Source organism: Neovison vison, chromosome 3, assembly GCF_020171115.1.
Source record: "Neovison vison isolate M4711 chromosome 3, ASM_NN_V1, whole genome shotgun sequence".
Taxonomy (NCBI): domain Eukaryota; kingdom Metazoa; phylum Chordata; class Mammalia; order Carnivora; family Mustelidae; genus Neogale; species Neogale vison.
This window is the reverse complement of record NC_058093.1, coordinates 54,229,284-54,249,048: the sequence shown is the minus strand read 5'-3', so window position 1 is coordinate 54,249,048 and position 19,765 is coordinate 54,229,284. Positions and strand designations below refer to the sequence as shown.

The 19,765-nt window shown below is 39.5% G+C and overlaps 1 protein-coding gene and 2 non-coding genes across 3 annotated transcripts in view; 1 reads left to right on the top strand and 2 right to left on the bottom strand.

The window, feature by feature from the left end:
* The window catches only part of GPD2 (glycerol-3-phosphate dehydrogenase 2), a 215,185-nt gene that overhangs the window by 173,007 nt on the left and 22,413 nt on the right, over nt 1-19,765 (bottom strand). The gene's annotated exons all lie outside the window — the stretch shown is intronic.
* Nucleotides 2,529-2,599, top strand: TRNAG-GCC. Its single transcript has one exon. It is a non-coding gene; the product is annotated as a tRNA-Gly (tRNA).
* On the bottom strand, nt 2,880-2,951 carry TRNAA-CGC. Its single transcript has one exon. It is a non-coding gene; the product is annotated as a tRNA-Ala (tRNA).

The window sequence follows — 19,765 nt, the reverse complement described above, 5'->3', positions numbered from 1 at the left end:
CGGTGTCATATTGGGGATGTGTATCTCGCTCTATTTCTTGGACGAGCAAGGTAGCAGGAAATCTAGCTCTATGCTTCACCCATTTGAACACCTGAGCAGAAAGATAGTCTTTGCTTGTAGCTCTGATAAGAAAGTTCTGGTAAGTTCTTGGAAAGTTGTCTCACCTACAGCCACATGTCCATCTCCAAATTAAACACAGTGAAAAGGGAAAATATTTGGCTAGATCTGTTTCACATATCCACCACTGTGACAGAGAAATAGAGATGAAGGAGAAAGTTAACCTCACTCAAACCTCAAGGTATCAATTCTCTACAGAACAGAAGATGCACCAGACTTCTATCAGAAATAAGTGAACTACTAAACAGACACAGACACATACCTGGAATGCTTTTGGCTGTGTATTACAAATTGCCCAACTTAAAGGGGCTTAAACAATAAGGATCTTTAATTGTCTTACCTAACCAAAAGTCTGGATGGAGAAAATCCTAAGATGATACAGTGTCTCTATCCTTCTTTTGAATCATCCTCAGTCTCTCTTCATGTCATAAAATGGCTGGGCAGCGCCAAGCATTACAAATCATATGGCAATGTTACCAGCAGGGAAAAAATGGCAAAAGAGACCTTCCATACTATCTTTCTCACAAGCCCCGAGCTGTCCATGCTTCCCTGTCTTTGGCCGGAAGTGTCACAAACCCATCCTAGACCAATCTTTGGAAATGATAAAGGGGTAACTGGCTTAGTGCACCACATGTGGTCCTGGCGCTAGGTAAGACTTTACCTAGTGGACTTTACCTTGTGAACTTTTCAGTAAGAAAAAATGTAGATAGACCATTAAAATTGTTTGCCATTAGGCCCTACTTCTTATTTGATCCCTTCTATCTGTTTAAACTTTTGGTAGTGTTTCTTGTTCTGAGGGAATTTAGACTGTTTTTAAATTTTGAATCACAACATTTTGGAGTTTGAAGCAACTTAGGTCATTTAGTTCAGGGCTTTTCAAAGGTTTTTTGTTCTTATTGTTGTTTGTTTGGTTGGGTTTGTTTGTTTGTTTTGTTTTATTTTGGTTTCAGACTTGTAATTCAAATGCAAATAAAGGGGAGAGTTTAAAAATGGCCTGGTGGGAGTGAGGGGCCTGGGCAAAAAAGGTGGGGCCCCACCAGCCAATGGCCCTGAGGCTCTTCTGGAAAGTTAAAGCCCTTCAGAATGTAATTTGAAAACCACATCTCTCTTCAGTTCTCTCATTTAGAGAACTGAGGCTCTGACAGATAAAATGCTTTGACCTTGTTCTTCCACAGGTTACTTAGGATTGCAGCTTCAATTTACTGACTCCCTAATCCCTTCATATCTTTTATGCCTTAATAATTTCATAATGTATTCGTCTTCAAATTTTGCCCTGTATCCACACACTTAAAAGCCCTTAAAAATAAATCTTAATGTAGAAGTTCTTACATTATTTTTTAGCCTTTTATGATTTTTTCTAACTCCACTCTACTATTTTTCATATATAATGTCCTGAGCTAATGTAGTATTTCTGGTGCAACAGGGCTGTGACTGAGCACCAAAGATTGCTCGATACTACATGTGCTCCAGTGTTGCCTCTAAGAGCCTCAATTCCCAATTGTTGAGGAGGTAATTATAATACCTACCTCGCTGGGTTCAAATCCATGTGTAATGTCCTTACATAGCCAAGCATATATTCACTGCTACCATGTTTACTATTATTTTCTCATATCCCCTTCCCCCCACAACCCCCAAATCTTCCTTAGCTATCAAAGATCCTTCAAATTGTTGGGAATTTTCCCCCTCACAGATAAAGGACCAATGATGTCTAAATTCAGAAACTTCTATCTTGTATTTACCTTCATTTCCATAAATGCATTTCCTTCACTTTAGTTTCTCTCTCTCATATATCTTTGCTGCAAGATTTGCAGTTTTAATTTCTGTGGGCACTAAGAGTAAAGGCTCAGATTCATACTATTAGAGTTGAAAGAGGTCCCATGATCAAGTCATTCACAATGAAGGAAGAGGCAGTTTAGAGAATTTAGGTCATTTGACTAGAATCACAAATGCTTCAACTTTCCCTGTTCAGATCACATAGTTCTAATTTACTTTTATAATTTGGATCAGGGTCCCAGTTCCTGTCACAGCTCCCTCATCCTTATCTCCTGTTCTTGACAAAGATCATCATGTATTTATCCCAATAGCTAAAAGATAATTAGGGAGGGGCTGATGTAAATTGTCTAAATGTCTACATACAGCCAGGTAATTGTGTAATCCTGTACATACATAACAAGATTTTCATTTGCCTGCCTCACCAAGGTCAGCTTCAGAACAATCACTTCATAAGTTCAACAGAAGTTAATATAATAGGATTTTTTGTAAATGTTAATGTTTTCCCAATATTTTATTATAATTACAAATATCATTGCTTTCTTTAATATCAAATACAAAAACATATAATTACAAGGGGAATCATTACACACACGGAAATATCTCTTCTATTAAAATGTGGAAAGAAGCTTCTCCCGTGAGCATTGGTGGTTCAGTGGTAGAATTCTCGCCTGCCACGCGGGAGGCCCGGGTTCGATTCCCGGCCAATGCAACAAGGGCTCCTTCTTTTCTTTTTTTTTTCTTTACTTTCCACCCATGCGTGTTAGGTTCCCCAAGTAAGTTAAGTAACGATATCCAAAAGTTGATTTTATGCACATGAAGAATGAAGTACCGAGGGTAATTTCCGGTTTCACTTTTACTTACAAGAAGTAAGATTGTTTCTCTGAGCTTAGCCTCACTTTAAGACTGTTTCCGAGAGCTCTTGATTATGTAAGCAAAACGTATGTATGCTAGCGTTCTAGAAGAGGAAAAGAAAAGTAACCTTGGCTGTTTGGAGATGCCGGGGATTGAACCCGGGACCTCACACATGCGAAGCGCGCGCTCTACCACTGAGCTACATCCCCCAGCCGAGGAACCCTTTTCTGGTAAAGGGATTCATTCGGTCCCTGTAGCGCTGGTCAGACCAGTGAGGTTTCAGGCGTCTGTTTCGGGGCGCGCCTCCGCGCACGTTCCTACCCTTCGACTCTCATCCCAGGCTGCTTCCTTGGTGCTTCGGGACCCCATGCAGCCCGCCGTCTGCGACGCCGGCGGGACGCGCTCCCGAGCACGCCCACTGGGGCCGGGAGCTCGCAGCGGGAGGCGGGGGTGGGGGGGCGCCCAGCCCCGCGAGGAGGCGGGACTGTCGCCCGGAGAGTGCCCCAGGGCTGGGCGCCGCCGCCGCTTTACGGCGCAGGCGCTGGGGTGGCGAGGGCGCCACTGCCTCGCCGCCTCTCCCCCCGGACTGGCGGTCGCGATCCACCGCACAACGCGCCCGCGGCCCCGCGCGGGGTGCGTCGCCCGGTGCTGGCGGAGACCTGCTCCCGAAGTAGAGGCTGGGGACCTTCTGTGCGCACTCGGAAACCTTCTGGCTTTACCTGTCCCTCCAACCCCGCCCCGCAGTAAACTCGCATCCCAGGTAAACGACCTGTTCACGCCAGCTCCCCGCGAGCCGGGTTCTGCGGGGGTTCGTACGGCCACCTCCGGGAGGTGTGAACGATTCTGCAACACGCTCTTCTTCTCCGTGGGGACCAAACAAAACATGACACCGCCCCCCTCTCTGTTGCTTAATTATCTATAAGTGATGATAAAGTTGGGGGCGGGGAACCTGCTCAGGACGGATTTTTCTCTCTGATATTTACACTTTGGACTCCTCTGACTGATGGATATGTTAAGACAGTAAAGTAAGTCACTGAACACCTCCTTTAATGTCCTCTGAACCGTCCCTAACAACTAATCCCTCCCCCAGCCCCGAATGAAGAAATGTATCCTGAGTCCTGTTGCCTCGGAAATTGCTTCTCTGCAGTTGTTTGGGCTACATAATACTTGCATTCTAAGGGGATGATGTGTGTTTGATCCTTCCCGGTGCGGTTTAAACTGACACCACCCCCAGGCAAGCGAAGCCTCTGTGTAGAAGCCTCCGGCCCCTGATGGAAGCGGGGGAGAGATCCAGTGTCTGGGGAGCTGGGTGGCTCTCCTGTCAAGCCGACCTGACCGGTACGGCAGACCCCAACAGGTTAGGTAGCACAGGGAGGGCCTAGAATTTCTACTCACTTCAGTTGCAGGAAAGGAACTCTTGTAAATGAAATGGTCAGGAGGCCAAAAAAGCAGAGCAGAGAGCAGAAGTTGCAAAATAATTCTGAGTAACCCACAAGCTTCATAATCAACTCTTGGATTAAAAATAAATAAGTTACTGTGTTTGCTTACAGTAATTTAAACAAATAATGGCTCATAATCAGATTTTGTTTTTAACTAGAACAAGCCACATGCTGATCTAATAGAATAATACAGAATGTCCAAAAAAAAAGAAAAGAAAGAAAAAGAAAAAAAAAACACACAAAAAACCACAAAAACAAACCACGTCAGTGGACAGCCATTAGGAGTTCTGCTCCAAGCTAGAACATTTCCAAACCAACCCCTAGATTCCATCCTGAGGCACTAGAAGATGAACATGTTCAGTTGACTCTGAATTGGGGAACAGGGATAAAACCATTTCTCCACCCCCAAGGTTTTCACCAAATTACAACGGTAGCATTTAGTTAATTGTAAAGGAAGTACATTGGCCTCTAGTGATCTCACGTTGCCATCCTCTTTGGTACCCTTCCCTCAAGTTAGGGCTTATTTCTCCATCACTTCAGGAAACTCCCTTTCTGGGATAACTCCCTTCTTTCTCAGGCAATTGTGAGATCTCAGAGCTAAGCCCAGAGAAGTCTCTTCATAAATGCCCACTCCTATTCCTTCATTCCAAGGCCTAACCAAGTGCATTTGATAAAGAAAATGAAGCTCTAAAGCCAACAGAGGATATCATGTTGATTTACTGGCTTGGCTTAACCCAAAAGAAAGGCTTCGGCTCATTGGGCTGGTTCAGCCACTGTGGTTGGTGGAAAGGGTGACTAGGAGGCACACTTTTGGATTAGGGGGACTTTTCAGGAAAACTTGGATCACATCTATTCTTTATGCAAATAAAACTGCGTCAACTTTGTTCACTGAAGAAGGGAGGCCAAAATTATAGAGTATTAAAAAACACAGTTCTACCTTCTACCCTCCCATTTCTCTTGATTGGAGACAAATTTCTCCTTCTCAGTCTTCCTCTTTCTCTGTCCCCTCCCCCCCATCAAACACAACGATTGACCAAAAGGCCCCACTTTGAAGCAGGTGATATTTATCTCTGGCTGTGCTTCCACCTTCCCTTCATATTCTTGCTTCAGCTCTTGGCACTCTGGCCAGCAGGTACAGAGCAAGTTTCCCTCAGAGCTGACTATGAGCTAAGATGTTTATTTCCAGTCCAAGCAGCAGTTCTTACTCCTGACTGCACATTAGAATTACTGGCAGAGCCTTTGACAAATGCTAATGCTTGCTAGAGCCCAACCCCAAGCCAATTAAATTAGACTCTCCAGTAGTGGGCCCAAGCATTAGTGTCTTTTTAAAATCTCAGATGATTCCGACATGCAGCCAAACCTGGGGGCTGCTGCTTGAGAACTGTTCGCATGTCAACAAGAGGTGTCCAGTGATAGTATTTAACTAAACCTACTCTTTTAATCACTGTGCCGTATATATGTATACCAAATCACTATGTTGTATGCCTTAAATGAATATAATGTTATATATCGATTATATCTCAATAAAACTGGAGGAAAAAAGCAAGAGAGGTCTATTACTAGCCCAGTGATTCTTGACCTTGGCTGCATATTGGAAGTACTTGGCAAGCTTTAGGAAAAAAAAAATTCTGATGCTTGAATCCCATTTTCAAATATACCGATTTAACAATTACACCCATTCTTGGCGTGAGATTTTTACAAGGCTTCCCAGGTGGCCCTATATGCAGCCAAAACAGAGGACCACAGCATCAGGGGGCACCCTTTCTCAGGTTCTCCACCCTGCTGTATGAGCAGCCAAGCCCATCATAAGTCTGAAACAGAGGACTCCAGAGCCCCCCACACTTGGAAATTGGCATTGCCAGAGGATGAAAAGAAGCTGACTCATTCCAACTTTTCTTCCCTATTTTCCTTCATCTAAAATAAAACTGGTGAAGGCAGGTGTTCAAGTGCTAAAAACAAGCATTTCTTAACCTCATATATCCAATCTCCTCTTCGTGAGGTGTCTCTGCTGCTTTGCTAGCCATTAGAAAAGCTCGAGAGGGGAATAGGAAAGGGGTGGAAAATAATCTGCACTTGGCACCTGGGAATACCCAGTGCTTGTGTTTTCCCGGATGAAAAAAAGATCGGATTGCTTTACTCAAAACCTAAAGGAACAGGCCGTGCTTTGAAATACATTATGTTACTCCTCAGGATCATAACTATTAGTAATTCTTCATTACCAGAGTTAATTATCATTAATAACAACCTGAGGGCCAAAAAAGCTACTGGTTACATTTAATTCAGAGAAAGTTAATAAACACTACTCTTTTCAATAAGTATCCCAAAGTGAAAAATTTTAGTGATCATAATTTGCATTTGGAATTAGAAGTATTTATTGAACAGTAAGTTAGAGCCTACTTAGAAAGATGCAAATTCTATAATTTAGATTCTGGTTACAAATAGATGGAAACAGAAGGAGGTACATATTTAAGATGACATTTAGAGAAGAGATGTTAGAAAAAGCCCATACTTCTGGAAACTATCAATGGTCAGTCAGTTTAAGAAAGGGTGTTTTAAGCCTGGAAGGAGAAAAAAATATCTATATGGGGTCTGAGAGACTTTTCCAAATTCAGATGATCTATTCATAATTGGGTTTGTAGTCTTATAGTACTGGCCTATTCACAAAAGCTGGAAATAGGATACATATTTTCTTATGGTGTTCTCAGAGGTCTTATTTTGACAACTAGCAAAAGAGTTAGGTATTATTCTATATGAATTCTCCAAAGCAGTAGCGGTCACTAAATTCTCAATAGGCATATAACACATGTTGGCTTATAAACTCAAGTGGGTAACTTTAAAAAAATGGTGTTTAAGGGTAAATGGGTGTAAAGGACTCTACTAGGGTAATGGATATATTCTAAAAGATTCTAAAATTGGATTATGATCATGATTACACAACTGAGTAAAATTACCAAAATTAGGTAATTGTACAGTTAAAATGTGTGAATTTTATGATATGTAAATTATGCCTCAATACAGTTTTAAAAAGGGGAGGTCCATAAGGGAACGGAATGTGTTAACAGTGGAATGGGATTAATGTGCCAGAGGGATATTACACTGCAGACTGCATAACTCATCTGGAAAGGGAAAAGGTGGTACCCAAAAGAGGGAAAATTTTGTATATAGAAGGAAAGAAGCAAATAGTTGTCACATCCATAGGGTGTCTACTGTCTCTAGTAACTGATAACAAGAATAGGGAGCACAAGCTACGTGCTGGGAACTAAACTAAGCACAGGCAAACACAAATAAACATTGCCATACAACTGATGAATGCTATAAAGGAGTTTTGCGTGGAGTATTGAAGGAAGAAACAGGAACATTTTAACTTGCCCACGTTCACATAGGTACAGATGTTGAAAGCAGAAGTCAAACCAAGCTTATTTCACCCTTCAGTCTGTATTCCTGGGCTGAATAAATGTCTTCTATGCATGTGCCACAGACTGCTGTTCTCCTTCCTATATAAATCTTCTGGCTTCTAGCTGGACATATGAACACCAGAAGCAATGACATTCCCTACCCTCCTGGGCAGTAGGTGAAGGAACAGGCACATCTTCCTCCTCTTAGGACACGTGCCAGAAGGTGTAAACAAACACCATTCCCCCTCCAATCCTATTAGTAGAACTTACTCTCATGACTCAATCCTCAATCTAGCTAAGAGAGGGTTGGAGAAAAGGGAAAGTTTTTTTCCTTTCCCTACTGAACAGAGTGCCAAGAGCTGAAGCAAGAATGTGGAAGGGAAGGTGTAAGCACAGCCAGAGATAAATATCACCTGCTTCAAAGTGGGGGCTTGTGGTCAAACATGAAGTTTCATGTCCATTCCTGGGTAGAGCAGCTTGGGTCCCAAACAGCTGTCTAGTCCCTTTGTGCTCTCTGCATCTAGACTTCTGTGAGAGAGGCATAAGTTTTCTTCATGTTTAAGCCACTTTATTTGTAGTCTCTCTTTCTCAGAATAGAACTTAAATTCTAATTAATAGAAATAATGGTTCTTTCTAGAACATAGGTAAGGATATAGACTTATGTGGCCCCTAAGTCTTTGAGGAGAAGCAGTATTGCCAACCTCTAACACTAGGCTGGGGTTTCTTGGCCCTGACAATAAGCTCAGGATTAGACAAGTGGAATGGTGGCCAGCAATTATCTTTTTCATTAATTCTAGGTATAGAAAGGACATAGAACTTTCCTGCTTATTTATGATCAAAAGGGAAAGGGAGATAAAGGCAATCACACCAAAATGAGATACTCTTTTTCAGTAGGTCCTCTGTATCTTAACCATACTTAAAGGATTAGAGCCAAACTAAGAAAAGTCACAACTTTCTCTCTGGATTGAGACATTTAGCTCCCAAAGATCATACTTCATGCTGCTCCCCTCCAATTCCAAACTTTTGTTATTATGTTATCAACTCCTTAAGAAGGGAGGAACAGGTTAAAATGTTAACTGGTATCAAAAATACTCATATTTCTTGCCCCTTTTGAGTAACAATGCAGATGCCAACTATGGCATTGCCCTTATCCTCACTTGGGAAACTGAAAGTTCTTGCCTGATGTACAAAAAAGGCAGAAAGGATAATAAGAATGCCTCTACCCTTAACAGCATTTAGAGAAATGTTATGTGGACCCCCCAGGAAAAACTCCATAGCTCTGCAAGAAAAATTATATATATACACATATATATGTATATGCATTTATGTATATAAAATGATAATATGTAATATATAATACATTTATACTTTAAGAATTCTCTATGTGTTTATAAATGTAAAATATTTCTGACATTAACCCACTAAGTGTTGACTGAGTTAGGGAGATATTGGAAATAAGGATTATGAGAGAAGGAGGTGCTCTGATTTAAACAATTATGTGCATGATAGTGTCATTCAATAAAAGAGAATACATTGGAAGGAGAGCAAGCTTTATAGGCGGTCATTAATTCTATCTTTATTTTGTTCAATTTGAGGTACAGTCATCTCTCCAAAGACAGACCCTGAGCAGATATTTAGATGCTGGATTTGGAGATGACAGGTTTGGCATTGAAATACATACTTAAGAAACACCGGTATAGAGAAAATAAAGTCACAGACTGGATGGGACTAATTAGAGCACAGAATGAGACAAAGGGGACTGAAGATCTACTTTCAGGTACTCTAATATGTAAAGACTGAGAAAGGCAAATGAAAAGGAATAACCAAGGAGACAGGAGGAAAAGCAGAGGAATAAGGTCTCAGGGATCCCACTGGGAAAAGAATGTTTTGAAAGGGAATTTCAAATACTTAAATATTTAAAATACCATCCCCCGTGAAATCAGGTATTCTATCTGAGATTTAAAATGTCCATTAGAGGGACGCCTGGGTGGCTTAGTTGGTTAGGTGTTTGCCTTCAGCTCGAGTCATGATCCCAGGGTCCTGGAACTGAGTCCAGCATTAGGCTCTTTACTCAGCTGGGACCCTGCTTCTTCTTCTGCCTACCACTCCCCCTGCTTATGTACTCTCTTTCTCTCTCTCTGACATATAAAAAAAATAAAATCTTTTTAAAAAGTGTCCATTAGCTTTAGTGACATGGAAGTCATTGGTTGACATTAATAACAGTTACTTCACTACAAAACTGAATGTTAATTCTTTTAATAAATGCTGTGTAATTCACAGTTTCTCTCTGTGGAAAGTTTCCCTGTCTTCTAGCAAAAGAGCTGTTTCATGCTCTTTACCCTTTAATACCAACCTTAAATAAACTATTTTTTTTCTGAAGCAAATTCATCTGGAAATTAGTGAGGTCCAAAGAATCAAAAAAGGACAAGAGAGGGACGCCTGGGTGGCCCAGTCAGTTAAGCAGCTGCCTTTCGCTCACGTCGTGATCCCAGGGTCTTGGGGTAGAGTCCCACATTGGGCTCCTTGTCCGGTGGGGACCCTGCTTCTCCCCCTGCCTGCTGATCCCCCTGCTTGTGTGCTCGCTTGCTCTCTCTCTCTCTCTGACAATGAAATAAATTCTTTAAACAAAGAAAGGACATGAGACACAAGTACTTAAATCACAGGAGAATTTACAAATAGGAAAGGCTCTCCTTTTTCTTTTCTGATACTAAAGAACATTACACCTATTCATTTACTCGATCTTTTATTCAATGCAATTATACTGATCACCAACCATATACTACAACTGTGTTCAAAGTTAAGGATAAAAAAGTGACAAAGTTACTGTTCTGACTGTACTTTGGGTCAAGGGAGGAGGCCACCAAATATAAAGTATCAATAGTGTAATAAAGGATATGGTGGAAGAAACTACGAGTTTCATATGAACACACAGGAAGAACCCTTCACCGAGTTCTAGGAGATGAAGGAAGGTTTTTGGGGAGGCGTGAAGTATGAGCAGCAGTTAGCTTATTGGAGATGAGTAGGGATAGAAGGATGAAGAGCATTCTAATCAAAAGAAACAGAATATGCAATAGCCTAGAAGTCAAGAAGATCATAATGGCTTTGAGGAACAAAACTTAAATTTCGTGGGGAGGGTACATGCTGTACTGTAGAGCATGAAAAGGGAGAGCTGAAGATGAAAAGTAGGCAAGGGCCTTGTAAATTTCATAAACCCTCAGAGATCTGTGGAAACCATGCAGAGTTCTACACAGGAAAACAATATGAGATTTTATTTTTAGAAAAATTATTCTGGCTGTAGTATATAGAACATAGGGGCAGGGACCCCAATAAGAAGCAAGAAAACCACTGGAAGCTTCCTCCTGACATCAGCAAAGAAATTATAAACTCAGGCAAGAGACGATGATCAAGTGCTTCAATGTCTAATATGGTGGCCATTAGCAATATATGTCTGCTGAAATGTGGCTAATCTAAAGTGAGAAGGTAAAATATCTCAGTAATCATTTTTATCATGACTACATGTTGAAATGATAATATTTTTAATATATTGAATTTAAATAAAATACATTATTGAAATTAATTTCTTTGTTTCTTTTTACTCTTGTGGGTACTAGAAAATTGAAAATTTTACACATTGGACTAATTATATTTTTATTGGACAAACTGATTTAGAGCACTTGCATGGGAAATGGATAAAATTGAATAAACAAAGAGATATTGAGGTAGGACTTGCATATCGGTTGGATATAGAGGACAAGGAAAAGGGAGGAATAAATGATTCCAAAACTTCTGATTTGAGCAACTAAATAAAAAAATGGTATATTGAAGAACACCTAGGGATATGAAAGCCCTTTTTGTTTTGTTTTTAAGATAGAAGAAGATTCCAGGGAAGGATGGAGTCTGGGATATAGTTAATTTGATAGATTTAGAGATAGTAAGTTGACGTTCCCATGAAAAATGCTTCAGTTTTCTCTGTGAAGAAGAAGGTTCATCTACTTGGTCTCAGGACCAAGATATTATCTTTAAAGTTTTGATGAAAATGGGAAAACTCTAGAGGAGCTGGAAGGATTCCAGGCAGCCCTGAGACCAAAATGAAGTTGGAGAGAGGACTGACTGCGGAGACCTGCTCGTCTTGGGCAGGCACAGAGAAAGGGGAGTGCCAGATTGCCTGAGGAGAGGTTCCGTTAGGAATTTTCGACAAAAGGACAGTGGGGCCAGGAAGTATGGGAATTGATAAGGGTAGGACTGAAGAAATAAACATAAAATCTCAGGTTTTCCTGAAAGGAAGTAAAGAGAAGAATGGGTTGACCAGAGGCTTGCAGAATTCCTTGATGTCAAAGTGAGAGAGCTGTGGTCAGTGGTATCTGGGAAATAAATATTTCAAGTATTTCAGAGGATGATGACATTGCCCTGGGAGTGGATACCTAAAATGGAGTGGAGGTGAAGTTTAATACAGATATGATCAAAGAATTGAGAGGTTTTAGATATTCACAGGGACATTAATTCACCTCAGGAAAACAGTGGGGTCTGGGTGAAGCAGGCAGTGAGCCAGAAGCATGTCTTTAAGGAACGAGGGGGTGGGTGGGTTGGTGACAGGAGGGAAGTAGATTTATAGCATAGTAATTATCCAATACATGTTAGTTTCTCTTAACAGTTTATATACAAATTAATAAATGATCCTATTTTGTACTTTCACATTAAAATAATGTTCCATCTTTCTCTCCACAAGCACATGGAGATACGATATATGTCTCCTCTCTCTCTCTCTCCACACACACAGACACACACACTCACATATGGTACTCACAGCTGATATACATTATTCCAGTTTTTAGAGAAAATTGACAAAGAATTGGGGGGAAATGTGATAAATTGTGCATTTCATTTTGTGCTTCAGATAGAAAAAAAGATGTACATTTTTTTAAAGCATCATTAACAATAGCAACTTCATAAATGTGCTCAAATATTAGCTTCTAAAGGTTAGAGGCAGGCCATGCTCATACATGCTGAAGAAGCATTTTTTAAGACAGATTTTTATAGTGAAAAGAGAGCTTAAGTAGGAGTCAGAAAACACAATATCCAAGAAACTTGACCAGTTCTCAGGTGTTTGGGGCAAGACATTTAACCTCGCTGAATCTCCACTTTCCCATCTGTAGAAGATGGGTGATGTTCACAGCTCCTACAACTCAGTGGGATCTTTGTGAGGATTAAGTAAGAAAGCATACAGGAAATTCCTTTGTGGTCTGTTAAATGTTCATAAAAATTATCTGAGGGGACATGGGACCTAGCTCTGGTAAAAATTTATCATGGTTCCAACAATAGTAATAATATTCTCATTGAAAGAGGGAAATTAAGGTTTGGGTCAAATTTATGATTTCTGAAGGAAGGCTACTTGTTTATTGATAATTGGTTATTCTGAACTTTGGTGGGATTTCTTTTCTTGTTTAGAGTAGGTACCAAAGTACATCATCTCTTAGATTTCCTTAAAAAAGGGTGGACCTTGTATCATCTCACTGGAGTCACCTGAAATGTTGGTTTAAATGACAGCTGCCTGGACTCAGCATCCAAAGATTTTGCCCTTTGGGCTGAACCTCAAGAGCCTATATCTGAGCTGATGCTACACACAGTACATTTTTAAAATTTGTTTTATTTGTTGAGCTATAATTCCCATATCATATATCCACCCATTGCAAGGGCACCACTCATTGGTTTTATATATTCGCAAAGTTGTGCAACCATCACCATAAAATGAGATCTGTTGGGTTAGGTAAAAGTTTCATGGATGTGGAGATAGCTCTGTGGTTAATGTATAAAGAATCTCTCCCCCAACCCCAAGTATAAAGATAGCTGAAAGACAAAATCATTGCACTCCACCAGACTACTCAGCTTTCTGAGAGCTGATGGATTTCTGCTAACCATATTTCTCCTATTTTACAAAAGAGTTAGGGGACACTATAGAGAAAATGCAAATGCTGCCTAACTAAAGGACAGTGGAATTTTCCACTTCCCTGAAAATCTGGCAAGCCCTGGCCTTCTCTTTCCAGCCCATGTATCAGAAAGAGTTTGTAAGGGAAAAGAATCATGATCAGGCTAAGGTTCCCCAGCTCCTCTTAAGGCCTACTTTCTGATCTATAAGTCTTTTTCTCTTCTTAAGAATTCAGGATCAATGCAACTTCCTAATATCTTTAGACAGAGCATGTCTCTAAAAGCTTATTGACATTTTCAGTTTGTCAGCTTCCAGAACTCCATTGTTGACTCAGTTCCACCTCTGTTTAATTAGAGGGGAAAGACTTTTAAACAAAAACACTTCATTGTTTCTGTAAATGGTAACATAAATGGTAAGGTATGAACCAGAAACACCCAGTCCTATTCAGGCTGATGTTTTAGATATTTTGCAAAGTGCTTTTCTTACTCCATGGGGAATAAAATGTTTTGGAGAAGCATATTGGGAAAGCTAGGTAAGCTGCTTTTCTAGTTTTCACAGAGACGGTTTCTTATTTAGTGTACAGTGTGGTAAATTTCTTGAGAATCATACTCACTTAACAGTATTAAATATATATATAATCTATTTAATCTATTATTATCTAATATTTTATTTGTAATGTTTATATGTATTATTATATGCATTATATAATCTCTTCCCTTCTAATGGAATTACTAGTCACTCTAAGGAGGTCATATCAACAACTGAGTTTGATCATGAGGACAAAAACAACAACAAAAAAACTCATAAACTCTTTCAGAGGGTTTAGACCAATAGCTCCTGTTTACAGATGAAAAGCTAAGGTTCAGAGGTTTGTAACTTTCAATTAGAACACACTTCTCTGCTTCCCTTAGAGTAGGTCGTCACACCTTTACGGCACATTATCTTAAATTAACGGTAAGAACTCAATTAAATATGATTTTCAGGGTGAAGCCCTAAAAGCTGTAATGAAGTAAGTTCTAGTCTCTGTTAATAGTTGAGTATTATATTTTCAAAATTACGACATTAAAATGAAAGCAGAGTTATGTTTTAGACTTGGTTATTTTCCATGATGTCGAGATACAACCAGCAGCAAGTTACGCTTTAAAGTTGGTTGTTTCCCTCTGCTGTACACAAAGATTGTCAATTCAGTAGAAAACTCAGCTCAAACCAACTATGAATGGTTTCCAAATTCCAGAGACCTCTGTCTGGGAACATTTTTCAAACCGCCGGTAGTATTGCCACATATAGATCCCATCCAGGTTTAAAGCCTAGGCCCCCACAACATCAACCTTGTTTATAAGTCTTAAAGTCGCCCCTAGTTCCAGGAAATACTTTGTCATCATGCACTTGACAATTTTTGGTTGCCATCAACCGCGTCACAAACTTAACACTCAGTTTTCCCAGTCAATCTTTCCAGGGACCCAACTCACCTCTCTGTTTGGGTTTCCATGCTGACATTTAGAAAAACAACAGTCACTCGACTCATAAAGCCCTTTCTCATGTTCGTACTAATTTTAATATTGACTTTCTCCTAAAAGCTCCAAAATATTTTAAGGTTTTTTTTTTTTTCCTTTTTTTGCAAGATTGAGCTTCCAACTTGTGTTTTTTTAAGTGCTTCCAAATTTTTTCTTAACATATGTTGCACGAAGTCTGTCCTATTAACAGAACCCACTCCTCTTCCACATAGCATAAAAATCCAAGATTTAGCCTTTCAGAGAGCATTTCTAGGTTGTACCATTAATTTGAGCTTTGAGTTTCACTCAAATCAATTTGTTTAGATTAGGTTCTCTCAAGTCACTTTATAATCATCAAAGATTCTGAGTTCAAATCCATTTCTGGAACACCCAATTTAATATATCTGGATGAGGACACATTTCTTTATATGTGAGGGAAGTGAAAAGAAATTGTTTTTAATGAACATAGCAGTATAACATTTGATCCTAACATTTTTGAACAGCTCTCTTTGCTTTCCCCCTTCCACTCAGGAAACTCTGTTTAAAATTATAGGATTGCATCAATATGTGTATCAAAGTAAGAATTTTAGAGAGGTATAATTGTGTGTGATTAAGCACTTTGATGCTAGAATCAGATTGCCTGGGACTGGATCTTAGTTCTGCATCCTACCTGTGCAACCTTGAGAACATTATTATCCTTTCTGCACCTCAATTTTTTTTTTTAAGATTTTACTTATTTATTTGAGAGAGAGAGCACAAGCAGGGGAAGAAGCAGAGGGAAAGGGAGAAACAGGCTCCCGGCTGAGCACGGAGCCTGATGCTGGGCTCACACAGAAGGCACTTAACTCACTGAGCACCCCTGCACCTCAAGTTTTTAAATAGGAATAACAAAAGCTAAATGGAGACTGAGTAGTAAATATATGCAAAGCACTTAGAACCATGCCTGTCACATAGAAGTAATATATGTTAGCTATTTATATATAAATGCATTTGGCTGAATAAAATTTATAGATCAGTTACCAGAAATATAGATGCCATAGAGTTTGGAGGCTATACACATGAGATCCCCAGCATATATAAGTAGGATAATTCAGAGAGGAATTTGAGAGAGATTCCTTATTTTTTACTTACTATTTTGAACTTTTGCTTTACTTTATTGTATGTGTGTGTGTTTTAAGATTTTTATTTATTTAGAGAGAGAACACAAGCAGGGGAAGTGGCAGAGGTAGAGGGAGCCTGAAGTGGGGCTTGATCCCAGGACCCCCGGATTATGACCTGAGCCGAAGGCAGACAACCAACTGAGACATCCAGGTGCTCCTATTTTATTGCTTTATTTATTTATTGCCTTGAAGACTTTTACATACTGCCTTTCATTTCATCTTGCATCATAAAGAAGTAATTCTGTAGCAGGAGGTGTTCAAAGATCCTTCTGTGGCTGTTATTTGTGATTGGATTCAGTTCTGATACACATTTCATCGTGAGGCTAAAATTTGATGGAAAATTTTCCAAATGATTTAGATTTCTCTGAGTGATCACAATCCTGGAATTTCTCCATGACAAAGGTACAGAAAAGAACAGAGAAGTCTACTGAGGAGCAGTTTGAGAGAGGGTAGGAGGGTTGCTTGCTCCCACCCATCAGGAAGGCAGTTCATAAACACTAACCAGATCTCTCAGAGGCTTGGGGCAAGGCCAGAAGCTGAAACAAATATTTATAGTGTAATTTAGGATGATTGATTCTTTATTTACTTTGTTTTGGTTAGGTAAAGTCAATGACCCAGGCATTGCAAAGATGTTTCTGCTTATAAGTTTGGTTGATGGTTGTTGAAATACTCAAGCTACTTATAGGACTTCACTTGTTCTTAAAGGGATTGTCAGAGACCGAGATCAAACAATTTTCCATTGGTGAATGGAGATCAAGCAGATTTGAATCTTCAATGGGGAAAACATACAGTGCAATTTACTATCTATCTATCTATCAATCAATCTATCTATCTATCTATCTATCTTCAGTCACTCATTCTGAGAATATAGAGAGAATAGTGATGTTCCTAAAACTTCAATGCCTCAATAACAGTGAAGACTTTCTTAGAGTATATGAATCCAAATCTGTGATGTTCTGTGCAGAGAATTTAGCAATTCATTGTTTGCTTTCTTGTGTTATTCTCCAGTCCTGCCATCCAGGTAAATCTCACCTTCCTGAGCAGGTTTCAGGACTTGCATTATATTGAGCTGTGATTCAACTATACTATAGCTTCACAACAGGTATCCTAGCCCTGACCTCAAACTCTCAAGATGTTGTCAAATATGCTATTGGCAGTACCATGGTGACACGGGCAATGGGCCTCTCAAGGTAAATACTGTGTGTACACTCGGATACAATCCATGCCTCTAGATAAGAAGTTCCCAACTAAGGCCAGAGGTCAGACTATCTGCTATGGGAGGCCAGAGGAAAATGTAGTGATAGGAAGAAGGCCATGTGACTCCTAGCTTAAATGCACGCGCTGCTACCAAAGCACACAACCCACAGTTCATCCACACTAAGTCTTTCAAGCTAATTTTGGGGTTTGGCCCTGTGAATATAAAAATGAATGACATTTAGCCCTACCTTTAAAGGATTGTATAGCTTGTAAAAATAACACCCTGAAACAACAGGATTAGGAAGAAAAAAAAAGGAGTGCTTGTGATTTGAATAGAGGACTTCTCCAAAGTGAAAAAAAGGTGAAAAGTGGAAACGATAATTACATCAATGAAATATATTTTTTTGCCTATAAAATGGCCAAGTGGGATTTTAACAATATCCACTCTCTGTAATAAAAACTAAAACTCCGCACATGTCAGCTCCTACAAAAAGGGTAAACACTAGACTTTACAGCTTTGACTTTCTGAAATAAGAAGGATAAAGTAGTTACATAGACTTAAACAATTTTAAACTAAGAAATTTTCACATAATTAAGTGATTCAGCTTTTAACCAGCCTTTAATTTATAATTCCACTTGTGAATCCATAGAGAATCTCATTTAAAAATTAAGACAGCTTTTAATTAGGACAGATCATTAAACAGGACAATTTGTACTTGATACGAAGAACCCTTGATTATAACATTGTTCCCTATTTTAGTCTAATCTCAGAAATGTGTCAATATGTATGTTAAAGTAACTTGCACTGTTTATTATTTTTAGACTATTAGTAGCATATAGCCCAAATTTGTTTACATTTATGATTTCAAGATTAAAAAAAATTCTCAGAAGCATATAGGCAGGCTCTATAGAAAGGAACAAAATATCAGCTTCATGAAATGCCCCCATAACACCACCTTCCCTACACAATGGGGAAACATCTAAAGAGGTTTAAAGAAAAAATAACTAAAAATATTTTTTTACTTGTACAAGCTATCTTTCAGGCATGCGGGTTTTCTTAAGTATGCCTCATTTCAGAAAATATCATGCCCTGTAGTTATAATCTCAAGAATTCAGAGATGATTCAGAATTAAGATTTCAAAAATCTTTATTTTAGTAGTAGTGATATGAAAGAAATTGCACAGTTTTTCTTACCTCATCTGGGCTCATTAATCCAGTTGAAAATGTGATATCAGATGAACTCTGCAGTTTTGGAGTAATATTAATCTGTAGTATTTCCCTAGTCTATTCTTTCCTGTTTTCTTCTTTTTAATTTCTCTTTTCCAATTACCAAATACAAATGTTTATGTACAAATATGTACCTCTCAATTTATACAGAACCCCTCTCCATGTTTAGTGACAACTTAAATAATATCTATTTCTCTCTAGTTTTAACACTTGTTCAAAATGATAAACAGCTTCTCAGTATTGATTCCATTTGTTTATCTCTGGTCATCCAAAAATCTCACTAAAATAAAAATAAAGGAATGAAATAAGACATAAGCCCATGGAAGGAAAAATAATGTGAGAAGAAATTATTGAAGAGAGGTCAATAAATTTGGAAGAAGGAAAACAGACAGATGAATCCTAAGAAGGCTTGGGAATATACTAGGTAGCTAAAAAGGTGGGAGTGGTGGGTACGATTGAAAATGGAAAGACTCGGGCACCTGGGTGGCTCAGTGGGTTAAGCCGCTACCTTTGGCTCAGGTCATGATCCCAGGGTCCAGGGATTGAGTCCTGCATGGGGCTCCATGCTCAGCGGGGAGCCTGCTTCTCCTTCTGCCTGCTCCCTCTGCTCTGCCTGCTCTGTCTGCTGCTCCCCCTTGCTGGTGTTCTCTCTCTCTCTCTCTGACAAATAAATAAAATCTTTGAAAAAAAAAAAAAGGAAAGATTATCTGAAATTCAGAGGGAGAAAAAAAAAAAAAAGGAAGAAAGAAATCCAAACCCCAGCTGTGAGCCTCCCACGTCCTTGTCCTCTTATCCTTTAGTACAAAGCCACTCAGCTACCCACACGGCCCTACCACCACCACTCCTCCCATCTAGGGAGCTATCACCCTCCCAGGCAGGTTTTATACTTCTGGGTGGATTTCTATCTTTGGCAAGAGTCAGAGATTCATTTTCCAGATTAATTAAATCACAGAGAACCCACACTCCGTGAAACAATGTACATCAGAGAAGGGGAAGTGAGTCCTTACAGAAAACAGGGAGAATGTGTGAAATTCCTATAAAATATCAAAACATCTCAGCCCTGTTCCTTGCTCTGCTTCCAGAAGAAATCATCAAACAGGAAACTGGAATGTGTAGTAGGCAGAACAGTGACCTCCTAAAGATGTCTATGTCCTAATCCTCCAAACATCTGAACATATACAGGCCTAGG